Source organism: Aethalodelphis obliquidens, unplaced genomic scaffold, assembly GCF_003676395.1.
Source record: "Aethalodelphis obliquidens isolate GAN/ISIS:26980383/991018 unplaced genomic scaffold, ASM367639v1 scaffold19, whole genome shotgun sequence".
NCBI classification, from domain to species: Eukaryota; Metazoa; Chordata; class Mammalia; order Artiodactyla; family Delphinidae; genus Aethalodelphis; species Aethalodelphis obliquidens.
The window spans coordinates 820,752-834,208 of NW_020837963.1; positions in this window are offsets into that span (position 1 = coordinate 820,752).

Genomic DNA, 13,457 nt, shown 5'->3' on the forward strand with positions numbered 1-13,457 from the left:
TTTAGAAGAATACATAGAGAACATCATTTTGACATTAGTAGAATAAGTTTTCCTTAAAAAACACAAAATCTGCTAACCATAGTGGAAAATAAAAATTAGCTGTGCTACATCAAAATTAAAAACTTTTGATCATTAAAATACATTATGATTATAACATAGTGTGCCACAGCGTGTGAGAAAATATTCAGATGTATATATAACAAAGAATTTGGATTTAGTATATTTAGTCCACTTATCAATAAGAAAAAGACAACCAAATAAAGTAGTGGTGGGGAGATCTTATATAAATGCTTCACAAAAGAAGACATTCAAATGGCCAACAATCAATAAAAAGTTGCTCAACTCCATTATTCTTCAGGGAAATGCAGATCAACACCACAGTGAAATGCTCCTTATATATGTACAGAATGATTAAACTGAAAAAAGGCAATTCCCAGTAGTTTTTAAGTAGGAAGCAGTCAGAAATCACATACACAGCTGGTGAAAGAGTAAATTGGTACAACCAGTTTAGAAAACTCTTTCACAGCATTTACTAAATATACATATTTTTTTATAACACTACAGTTCAATTTCTGGGTATATGTCCAACAGAACTATGAACATTTGCTCTACAAAATTTTCATAGCAATGCTATTTACAATAACAACAATGAACAAAAACTGGAAACTACCAAATGCCCTTCAATATCAAAATGGATAAGCATATTTTAGCATATATCTACAACTGTAAAGTGATATATGGATAAATCTCAAAAGCATATAGTTTAACAAAGACACACACCATAGATAATATGTACAATATGATTCATTTTATATAAAATGCAGTAAATAGGAAAAACTATGGTATCAAACTAAGGATATTGGTTATCCTGAGAGGGATACTGACTTGAAACATGCTCAAGGGGTTCTTGTGGGCTGCTGGTAATGTTTTGTTTACCAGCTAGTTGATCTAAGGGCCAGTTTTTATGGACTTGTTCAGTTTGGAGAATTATATTTACTCTTTGCTATATCCATTTTATACTTGAATAAGTCTTAAAAATAAGGTACACAAAAAGACAAAATGATATGAGCAAAGACCAAACAAGAAAGTAAATGGATAGAAATTATATACTGTGCAATTAGAGGCATAAGAATGTGGAATATATTTCCATATATTTCTAACAGCCAAGTATGAGCAAGTATGAGCAAAGATAAAAAGTGATATTGCTTAATGTTAGGTCAATTCATCAAACTCACATAACTATTATAAATAGGTATATGCCTAATAACTGAGGCTCAAAATACATAAAGCAAAACCAAAGAAAATAGACAAATCCATAATTATAGATGAAGACTTTAGTATGGCTCAGTTGTTTATATAATTTCTAGACAAATCAGATTAAAATTGTCTGAATAACACTAGCAGCTCCTTTGACAAAACTGACATTTATAGAACAGCAGATCTTATAAGTGCAGAATACATATTGTTTTTAGTAGCATGTGTAAAATTAACTGAGAGAGACAATCTTCTGGGCTATAGAACAACTATCAACAAATTTCAAAGATTGTAATATACAGAGTTGCTTCCTTAAAAATAATAAATTTAACTTATAAATATAAAAATAAATGAATAAAAATTTATATGTTGGAATTTTTAAATAATTGACTTCCAAATTATATGAGTCAAAGAAGAAATTAAAATGCAAATTTGAAAATATTTTAAACTGAATTATATGAACTCACAAAATATCAAAATTTGTAGAATCCAGCTTTACAGTACTTATAGGTACATTTGTAGCAATGCTGATATTAGAAAAATAAGACATGTCTTATTGATTTTCTATGTTTACATCTTAAAACAATAATAAAAGACAAGCAAATTTAAACCAAAATAAGCAACAGGAAGAAACAAAGACAAAAGTGGAAATTTGTGAAATTAGTGAAAGGAAATAAGATAATTTAAAAAGCCAAAATTTGGTAACTTGAAAGATTTATGTGATTGATAAATATCTAACAAGACATCAATATTGGAATATAAGATAACATACTCAAAAGATCCTAGAGGTAAATCCTAGAGGATTATTATGAGTCATTTTATTATAATAAGTAGTCAACTTACATGAAATTAACAAGTCCCTTCAACTAACCTAAACTGACATAAAACATAAAGAAATTTGAATAAGCCTACATTTATTAAAGAAATTTTACTCATTCACAAATAATAACACATAGAAAAATGTAGGCCCCAGTTATTTCATTGGCAAAACCAAGTAAACATTTAAGGAAATAAATGATACCATTTTTACAAGAATGCTTTAAGAAAATACTTCCCCTTTTATAAAGTGAACAATGCCTTGACAAAAAATACCACACACACAAACACAGTACTAAAAGAGAAAACTACACACCATTATCTGCCATGAGAATACACACAAAATTTTAGTAAAATACCAGCAAATAAGATCCAGTAATAAACCTCAAGTGGGGTATATCCCAGGAATATAAGTTTGGTTTAAATTTTTTAAATCAATGTATTTCACCATTATTACAGAATAAAGAAAATTTATATGATGATCTCAATAAATGCAGAAAAATCATTTCACAAAATTCAGTAAGCTCTGAAAGTCTCAGAGAAAGAAAGCAATAATAATAATAAAAGTCTTAAAGATTGAAATGTAAAACTGTCTTTGTATGACTATCAATATAGAAAGTCCTAAATAATGTACAGAAGTTATGCTGCGAGTAATAAGTATATCTTGCTGCATCATAGGATATAAAGTCAATATATAAATATCATAGTTTTATATACTAACAGCAAACAATTGGAAAGTAAAACAATCTATTTGGAATAAATTAAGAAATCCAAGAAACTTCTCTACAGAGAAAACTGCAAAATATTAAAAGAGAAAAAAAATTAAAATTAAAGAAAAATAAAATCAATCTAAAATTTAATACTCAGCAGAAGCTGCTTTGAAAATGTTTATTTTTTAGGAAATATTAAAAGTAAAACAATTTTCTAGTCAAATGAAAACAGTAGGCACATACAGCAACACACAGAGCTCTTAAATATTCAATTTAAATTAATATTTCCTATGAAAATTATAGCAAAGTCCTATTTAATTTAAAATATGCAGAAACATGAAAAAAAGTTGGATATTTGGAGTTAAAATGTTAAAAGTATAATGTCTAGGAAGAGGTTATAGGAACACCAGTTTGGCTCTGTTGAAGAAACAGAATGAGAAGATGAGACAAAGAGGGCACAGGAGACATTGGCAACAGGTAAGTCCCTAGCTCCTGAACAAATGCTCAGTTGCATCCTTTCCCATAGTTGAAGTCTCTTTAAAACATTGTGTCAAGCGGAGTCCCTGTCACCTGAAATAATAGAAAAATCCTTATTATTAGAAGTTTGGACATGATCTTTTGCAATTAATGGAGGTTAGGAGTTACTTAAATTAGTAAAATGAGGATTGTCACACCTACTTTGAAAGATGTCCTTGGGGATTAGAAACAATGTGTGAAAACTATAGTTATTTAACTATCATATAACATCTTTATACGCAGCACAAAATCAGACATAATCGTGACTCACCTTTTCATCAAATAGGGGGAAAGGGGCGGAAAATGAATTTCTGGAAATGATCTAAAATTGTTTTTGTTGACTTGAGTCTCTGGGTATTTTATGACCTTGCCTTCTTGTGAGGTTCAGGATAAAATCTAATGGCAGTTTAGATGACCCTACAAGTTATTTAAACACCACCATGGGATCTCCAGTGAAAAGCTTTAAAGTTTGACTCTTACATATGGAATACAGTTTTTTAGAGCATAAAATTCTCCCTAGGAGGAAAACAGTATGCTCTTAGAAATGTACAAGATGAATAAGGGAATTTTTGTGCTTCACAGTGGTACAAAGAAAAAGAAGTGAAAAATGAATGTTTAGGCAGATGGAGATTCATTTCAGCAATGTAGAATTCCATGCTCAAATTCTTAAATTTGATTTCACCCCAGATTAAAGCAATTGCCCAATTCCCCACTGCCACATCTCTATATCAGTTATTTCGAGTGTGCTTAATAAGAACTTTTAAGCCTTTAAAAGAAATGCAAAAGCATAATTTGAGGTGCTATTTCAGTATATGAAATATTCACATCTAATTATTCCAGAAGTGACAATATTTTAAGAACATCAATAATAAGATTCTTAAATATTTTAGATAGCAGAGCTCTAATCCATCATGTTCAACCACTCTGGATGTGCCAATTGAACTGAAAATCTGTTCAAAGAGAACTGCAAGAAATATCAGGCTTGATCTACAATTGCATGGTTCCATAGCACATCAGAGTTGACTAGATATGACCCTGATGTGCAAGGATATGGATCATCTCCCCCAATGTCATCCAGCCCCATCCACAGAATCTTTAAGTTAGATAAAGTCTTATATGTCATTCATGTCACCCATGCAGTAATATTTTCTCCAACATTCCTGAGAAGTAGTCTTCAGCTTTTGGCTTAAATGCCTTTGGTGACAGGCTGTTCATTTATTTGACAAAGCAAAGTGTTCCTTAGTTAGACAGCTCTAATTGTTGAAAAGTTCCTCCTCAAGTTGCAGCAAAATCAGCCTCCCTGTAATTTCTACCCACTGATCCTTGTGAATACAAAATGAATTGACTTTCGAGTGAATATAGAATAAATTGACACTCCCCCTTCAAATGATAGCCCTCTCCCGAGGCACACTGATTTCTTCAGTTGACTGCTTAGTGTAGGGGCTGTGGTTAGGTCTGAAAATGTGGATTCAATTCTATGGTCTCAGTTGTTACTTCTCAATATCAAATGGCTTTTCAGGAGTGTACTGTAAATAAGGATATACATACTACACCTTTCCTTAGGTTTTTGTGTGTATTATATTGAGAAAATCTGTGGAATATACTCTTTTCACTTCAATACACACTGTAAACATGGCATATTGTTAATGAGTCTCAATTCACACTGAATAGTTCACTTTTGAATTTTTTCCTGGAGAACTCTACTTCCATTGTTCTCAAATTTATTAGATTATTTTCAATGTCACATTCCAGTGCTAAAATCAAGTCCTCCCTAATTGCCACTGCTCTGTGTAATACAGCTAGATTTATTTTCCTATAGAGAACATGGGCAGCTAAGTTACATCAAGCCAAGTGAGAAATTGAAGTCTTTTCTCAATTATTTTGTTCCTTCCTCTAAAGCTGAGTGTGTACAAATTATAGAAGGTATTACATTTTCCTCATTCCTCGACCCTATTAAAGATTATTTTCAATGTAAATGAGTTCATAGTGTTAAGGTGTGAAATTTAGACAAAAGTAACAATTTCTAAGGATTAAAAGAATATGTGATTAGTGATTATTTTCTCTAAATTTCCCTGAAATGATTTATACATGGAGAGACATGCCTGTATCTTAAACAAAAAAGAAGTCTGCTTAAGCAATAGAGTAAGCTACAGTTTCAAAGTCAAATGATTTTCTTACGGTAAATGACACAGGACAGTAATTTAATAACACAGGATTCACTTAAAATACATGTGGCTTTATTCATCATTTCTAGGGAAATGTGATTATTAAATCTGAAAACATTTGCATATGTAAACTACTATAATTTGGTGGAAATTTTATCTTTCTAATTCTAAAGGGCATTCATCAAAAGTGCTGAGGAAGGTGAAACTGTCAGATGTAAGATACATGGCATGATATACGTAAATGAAAATGTGCAGCATTCTATTTTGATATTTAACAAGTAGTAGATTGCTAATGTTAAGCATAGGACACACAGGAAAAAATATTAATAGAGAGAAAGAGAAAGAAGTGATACATTTTTTAAAAAAGGAAAAGATAAATGTGAAAGAGGCAACACTAAGGTAAAAAAAAAAATACACATTAAGAGCTCAAAGTTGAATATGAGAATTGTCAATGGAATGTCCCTAGTAGACCAACAGGATCCAGGGGTCAAGGTTATGTGTGTTACCTGGTGACATACGTTACAAGCAGAATAGAACATGGATAAAAACCAGACAGATAAGCATAAATGATGACAGACTAGAAGTCAGGCTAACTTGGTAAGAAATAAAAGAACCAGCAGAAAGAAGAGTAATATCCTAACACAAAAACATTCCATATTGGCAAAAGCCAAAATAAGTACCCTAGGAAATAGGGACATGTAGAAATTGAACAACAAAATAAATAATGCCAGAAGCTCAGATAAGCAGGTAGGGAAGCAAGGATTAGAGAAAGCTAAATTTATCAGTTAGTATTCAACTGCATAGAATAAAAGAATGAAATAATTTTTAAAAAGTAACAAACATAATAAAAAACGTACTTTCACATTTTTTATAATCCAAATATAGGCAATTCAGGACAACTATGGGAATCCATTTTATTCCATCTCACCTTCCCTAGGAGAAGATCTTGTCTTAGTGGTCAAAAATGACTGCTGGAGCATCTGCTATCATACAAGTGTTTATGTAAGCAAGATGAAGAAGGGGGAAAAGAACAGTGTTCCTCCTCTATTTAAGGGACCATCCCAGAAACTACATAAACATGTCCATTTTTATTTCATTATATAAATACAGTTATATGGCCACACATTTGCAAAATAACTTAGGAAATGTGCTCAGGTAAACTCAGCAGAAAATGGACATTAATGAAAAATGGAAATTAATTTCTGCTGTACATTATTACATACGAATAGGGAAACATAATATTAACTAACATATATTGTGTTCATCATGTAGCCAAACCCTGTTTAAAATATTTTGTATCTATTATTTAACAATGATCCTAAGAATTAAAAACAAATATGTTCCCCACTTTATACATCAGGAACTAACAACAAAGGGTTTAAAATCTAGTTCAAAGTCATAGACTCAGTAAAGGGAAAAATAATTTAAAGCCTGGGTCTGCCACATCCTGGGGATGAGGGAAGACTCCCCATAGAACTGTTTCTGTGAGTATGTGGAAGAGTAAAAGACTGACGTTCCCAAAAGGATGTCTTTTCTAACTTGGGCAATAATCCTTCCCAGCCAAGTAACATATAAACATGTCCTGTTAAGCAGAGGGTTAATTTTAAAATAGGAACATCTTAAAACTTACAGGAGAGAGAATTTATATGAAAGAGAACAATGGATAGATATACAAATACCCAACTCTAGAGAGAAGAAAGAGAAGGAATTAGTGAGGGACAAATGTAGAGAGGTAAAATAGGAAAGAAGAAATGAGTGAGAAAAAATAGAAGAGAGTCAAAGAATTAAGAAGAGTTAATGAATATGGAAGAGGGGAAAGAAAGGAAAGTGAAAAAATATGTGTGCCTGTTTGCTTGTGAAGGATAGCTGCTTAAGTTCATTCTCTGTAACTATCAAAATGGCTAGAAATATTCTTCTATAGGCAATGCATGAGTTTACATGGACAAAAGATTTTAAAACGGAAATGATAATGGAAATTTTGTGATCCATTTGGAAGAGAAATTTCAAGCATTTCATTTCTTATGAAAAGTAACACTCCAGCTTCACTGTCTTATGACCAATGTCTTTGTGTGCTGGGTCTGACCTGACAGTCAAACTGGAAGGTCTAAATTATGCAGTGAGGGAGGGGAAAAGAAAGAATGAAAGAAATGGAGCAATTACATTTTTATCTAATGTAAAATCTGTAATAATTGCTGTAATCTAAAAGCTTTTATGTTCAACTTTTGTTTGATAGTTGGATTTGCACTGACACTTGTAAAGAAATGATAAGTAACATATCCTCCTTCATGTAATGGCTGGATGTAGAATAAAATTCTAAGACAATTCCAGCATTTCTGGTGTGTGGGCCTTGGTTAAATTAGTTGCAACATCTTAAACCATTAGAATGATTACAGTGGACTATAATACAGAGTAATAGCAGCCTGAAGGCAGTAAAAACTCCTTGATAATGTGCCACACTGTAGTACCTAGAAATAATTAAGGGAGTTAGTGAGTAAGGATGACTCTCAGTGGTTAGCTATCTCTACTTCAATAAATCAGAGATAGGGTGGATATCAACAAATGACAGTGGTCTTAAGGCTTACTATTGTGGAACTATCAAGAAAAACTCATAAGCAACCTTCTTTAGTTGACATTGTCCTTAGAAGGGTAGGAATGAGCAGTTTTAATGAAACTTGTATTCAGATACTAACTAAACAAAGCTTTCTGTATCTGGATGACATAAAAATTACAGCCCATCAACACTTCATTTAAAGTGGTACTTTCAATAAACATGTGTTAGTCTGTTCAGGCTGCTATAACAAAATACCATAGACTGGGGGGCTTATAAACAAAAGCAATTTAATTCTCACAGTTCTGGAGGCTGGAAGTCTAAGATCAGCATGCTAGCATGGGCAGGTAAGGGCCTGTCTCCTACAGTTGTGGACCTTTTGTTGTATCCTCAAGTGGCAGAAGGGTCTAGAAAGCTCTGTGGAATCTTTATTATAAGGTACTAATCTCATTAATGAGGGCTCCATCCTCATGACCTAATCACCTCCAAAAAGTCCCTCCTTTTAAAACCATCACATTGGGTGTTGGGATTCTAACAAGTGAATTTTAGGGGGACACAAACATTCAGACCATAGCAAAAGGGTTAAACATACAGGAAAAATGCTTGCAGCATTGCAAAACCCTTGTATATGAAGTCCTACTCCCTGGCTTATATACCAGTATTGACTTTGGATGGAATTGTTGAGAATATGTGGTTTTGTCCTCAAGCAATCAAATAAAATGTATAGGAAAATAGAGGTCACTGTCATTCAAAATTTAAAGGGAAGGAGAAATGAGATCAAGATGGCAGAGTAGGACGATATGGAGCTCACCTCTACCCCACAAACACATCGAAAATACATCTACATTAGAGCAATTTTCACTAAAAACAAACTAGAGCTTGGAAGAAAGACTCTTATACAACCAAAGCTATAAGAAAAATTCACAAGTGATCAAGTAGGAAAGGAAGAGAAGCAATCAAGTCAGGACCTGTCCCCCTGGGAGGGGACACAAAAGAAAAGGGGAATTACATGGACTTGGAGATCCTCCTGGGAGAGTGAATGGTTCAAACCACATATTGGATGGCCCAGGCCTGAAGTCTGACACCAGGAGGACAAGTCCCATTAGCTGGTTTGTAAACCAGTGGGACCGACAGCAAGGCTGTAAGAAACCTAGCCTCTACTGGTGAAGAGCATGCACATGCTTGCTTACTCCCAAAACAAGCAGAGGAAGAAGATTGAAATTCCTGGGACTCTGGTCAGTTTCCTGCAACTGCACCAGCATGTGCTTCAGCCTGAGATGTGCACCTGCTCTGGCCTCACTTGCTCCCTGGTACAACTCCACACTAGGGCAAGTGTGGTCATGGCCAAGGAGACTGCACAGTTGTGAGGGATGGAGCCAGCTCAAACCTGGCACAGAATCTGAAAGGGGTGAGGGCAGTGGATAAGGAGCAGTCTGGGACTCTGGCTTGTGCTGGGACCACACAGCCCATGCCCTGACCAATGCTGAGTGCCTGCTCAGGCCCCTCTTTTTTCATGGTGCAGCTCCACACTAGGACAAGAGCTGTCACAGCCAAGGGTGTTACATAGTTGTGAGGGATGGAGCCAGACCTAGCACAGCATCTAAAAGGGGCTTGAGCAAACATTGGTATTGCTTATGGAGGCAGTGGATCAGAACTCTAACTGGTGGTGGGACTGCCAAAGCCCATACCCTAACCCACACCAAGCACACACCCCAGCCCTTCTTGCTCTAACACTGCTCCCCTTTGGGCTGAGGGTGCTGATGCAAGAAGGGGAGAGTGCACACTCTTAGAGGAAATGGAGACAGCTCAAACCTGACAATCAGGGTTTCTGTTCCAGCATCTTGGGAACCAGCACTTCCCCCAATAGGGTGCTACTGGCCACTGAGCATAGGTGAAGCCCTGGTTAACACCTGGCTCTGGCTCATTTCCTTGATCTCTAGCCCCACCACCTACAAAGGTGATAGCTGTTAGCACACTCTGGGAAAGACATGATTTGTGCTCACATCAGATCCAGCTCTTCCACCAAAGTCACTGGGTACACACATACTGTATAGGGTTGCTCCCACAAAAGTACACCCCTTCAAGACTGGAAAAGGTAACTGTTTCACCTAATTTCACAGAGAAAGTTAAGCAAAATGAGAAGACAAGAATTTATTTCAAATGAAAAAAACAAGAGAAAATCCCTGAAAATAAAACAAGTAATGAAACAAATAATTTACAAGATAGAGTTCAAAGTACTAATAACAAGAATACTAAACAAATTAGGAAAAAGAATAGGTGAACACAGAGAGATTTTAACAAGGATCTGGAAAATATGAAAAAAAAAAAGAAAAGTGAGACCAAACAATACAATAATTGAAATTGAAATGAAACACTAAAAGGAATTAAGAGCAGACTAGGTGATACAGAGGAACACATAAGTGACCTGGGAAATAGAATAATGGAAATCACCCTATCAAAACAGTGAAAAGAAAAACATACAAAAAATGAGAACAGTTTGAGAGACCTCTGAAAAAAATCAAGTGTACCAACACTTGCATTAAGAGAGAAAAGGGTAAAAAATATATTTGGTCTATCCACCTCATTACAAATAGCTCAGTTTCGTTTCTTTTCGTGGCTGCATAATATTCCATTGTATAGTGAAGTAAGTCAGAAAGAAAAAGACAAATACCGTATGCTAACACATATATATGGAATTTAAGAAAAAAAAATGTCATGAAGAACCTAGGGGTAAAGCAGGAATAAAGACACAGACCTCCTAGAGAACGGACTTGAGGTTATGGGGAGGGGGAAGGGTGAGCTGTGACAGGGCGAGAGAGAGTCATGGGCATATACACACTAACAAACGTAGTAAGGTAGATAGCTAGTGGGAAGCAGCCGCATGGCACAGGGATATTGGCTCGGTGCTTTGTGACAGCCTGGAGGGGTGGGATAGGGAGGGTGGGACGGAGGGAGACGCAACAGGGAAGACATATGGGAACATATGTTTATGTATGACTGATTCACTTTGTTATAAAGCAGAAACTAACACACCATTGTAAAGCAATTATACTCCAATAAAGATGTTAAAAAATATATATATATATTTGGTAAAATTATGGCTGAAAACTTCCCAAACTTAAAGAAGGAAACAGAATCAAGGTACAGGAAGCACAGAGAGTCCCAAACAAGATGAACCCATAGAGACCCACACCAAGAAATATCATAATTAAAATGTAAAAAATTTAAAGATAAAGAGATAATATTAAAGACAGCAAGAGAACAACAAAGAGTCATATATAGGGAAACCCCAATAAGGCTATAAGCTAATTTTTCTGCAAAAACTTTGCAGGCCAGGAGGGAGTGTCCTGGTATATTCAAATTGCTGAAAGGGAAAACCCAGCACTCCAGGATACTCTACCCAGAAAGATTATCATTTAGAATTGAATGAGAGATTTAAAAAAAAAAAAGCTTCTCAGATGTGCAAACACTAAAATAATTCATCAATACTAAACTTACCCAAAAATAAATGTTAAAGGAACTTCTTTAAGTGAAAAAGAAAAAGCTATAACAGGAATTAAAAATCCATAGGAAAGGAAAAATCCATTAGTAAAGACAGATATATGATAAAGCATGTGAATCAGTCAGTTAAATACTCTAGTATAAAGATTAAAATACAAAATCAATTATAACTACAATAAACTGTGAAGGGATAAACATGAAGTGGTAAAAAATGACATCAAAAACACAAAACATGGTGTGGAGTCAAAAATGTAGATCCTTTAGAATCATCAGACACAAGGGAAGAAACTAAAAGAAGAAAAAAGAACAAAGAACTGCAAAAACAACCAGAGAACAAGTAACAAAATGAAAGTGAGTATATACCTATCAATAATTTAATAATTTAGGGCTTCCCTGGTGGTGCAGTGGTTGAGAGTCCGCCTGCCGATGCAGGGGACGTGGGTTCATGCCCCGGTCCGGGAAGATCCCACATGCCATGGAGCGGCTGGGCCCGTGAGCCATGGCCGCTGAGCCTGCACGTCCGGAGCCTGTGTTCCGCAACGGGAGAGGCCACAGCAGTGAGAGGCCCGTGTACCGCAAAATAAATAAATAAATAAATAATTTAATAATTTAAATGTAAATGGACTAAGTGCTCAAATCAAGACAGAGGGTGGCTGAACAGATAAAAAAACAAGACCCACCTATATGCTGAATATGAGGGAATCAGTTCAGAGCCAGGGACACACACAGAGTGAAAGTGAGAGGATGGAAAATATATTTCCTGCAAATGGAAATGACAAGAAAGCTGGTGTAGCAGACAAAATAGACTTTAAAACAAGGCTATAGGCTTCCCAGTGGTTGAGAGTCTGCCTGCCGATGCAGGGGACGCGGGTTCGTGCCCCGGTCTAGGAGGATCTCATGTGCCGTGGAGTGGCTAGGCCCGTGGGCCATGGCCACTGGACCTGCACGTCCACAGCCTGTGCTCCATGGTGGGAGAGGCCGCAGCAGTGAGAGGCCCGTGTACCACAAAAAAAAAAAAAAAAGAAAAAGAAAAAAAAAAGGTTATAATGAAAGACAAAGAAAGTCATATTATAATGATAAATGGATCAATAAAAGAAGAGGATAAAACACTTTTTAACATATATATCCCTAATGTAGGAGCAACTAAATATATAAAGCAAATATTAACTGACATAAAGGGAGAAATTGGCAATAATACAGTAAGAGCGGGGGCTTTAACATACCTCTCACTTCAATGTACAGTTCACCAGAAAGAAAATCAGTAAGGAAATTGTCCTTAAATGACACATTAAACAAGTTGGATTTTGCAGATCTACAGAGGACTGCATTTCAAATACACTTTCATTCCAAGTACATATGGAACATTCTCCAGGATAAAACACATGCTAGACCACAAAACAAGTCTTAACAAATTTAAAAGGATAGAAATTATGTGAAGCATATTTTCTGAATACAACAGTATGAAAATAGAAATCAATTACAGGAAGAAAAATTGTAAAAACACAAACACATGCTAAAGAACATGTTACTAAAAAACCAATGGGTCAATAAAGAAATCAAATAGTAAATCAGAAAGTACCTCAAGACAAATGAAAATAAAAACACAAATTTCCAAAATCTATGAGAAGAAACAAAAGCAGTTCTAAGAGGGAATTTTATAACAATATGGGCCTACCTCAAGAAATTTTAAAACTCTTAAATAAACAACCTAACTTACCATGTAAAGTAATTAGAAAATGAAGAACAAACCCCAGAGTCAGTAGAAGGAAGGTATTAATTAAGATCAGAGAGAAAATAAATAAAATGATGATCAAAGAAAAGATTCATAAGATCAATAAAACCAAGAGCTGATCTTTTCTGAAAAGATAAACAAAATTTATAAGGCTTTATCCAGGCTCATCAAGAAAAAAATAGAGGAGGCCCAAATAAAAAAATCAGAAATGAAAG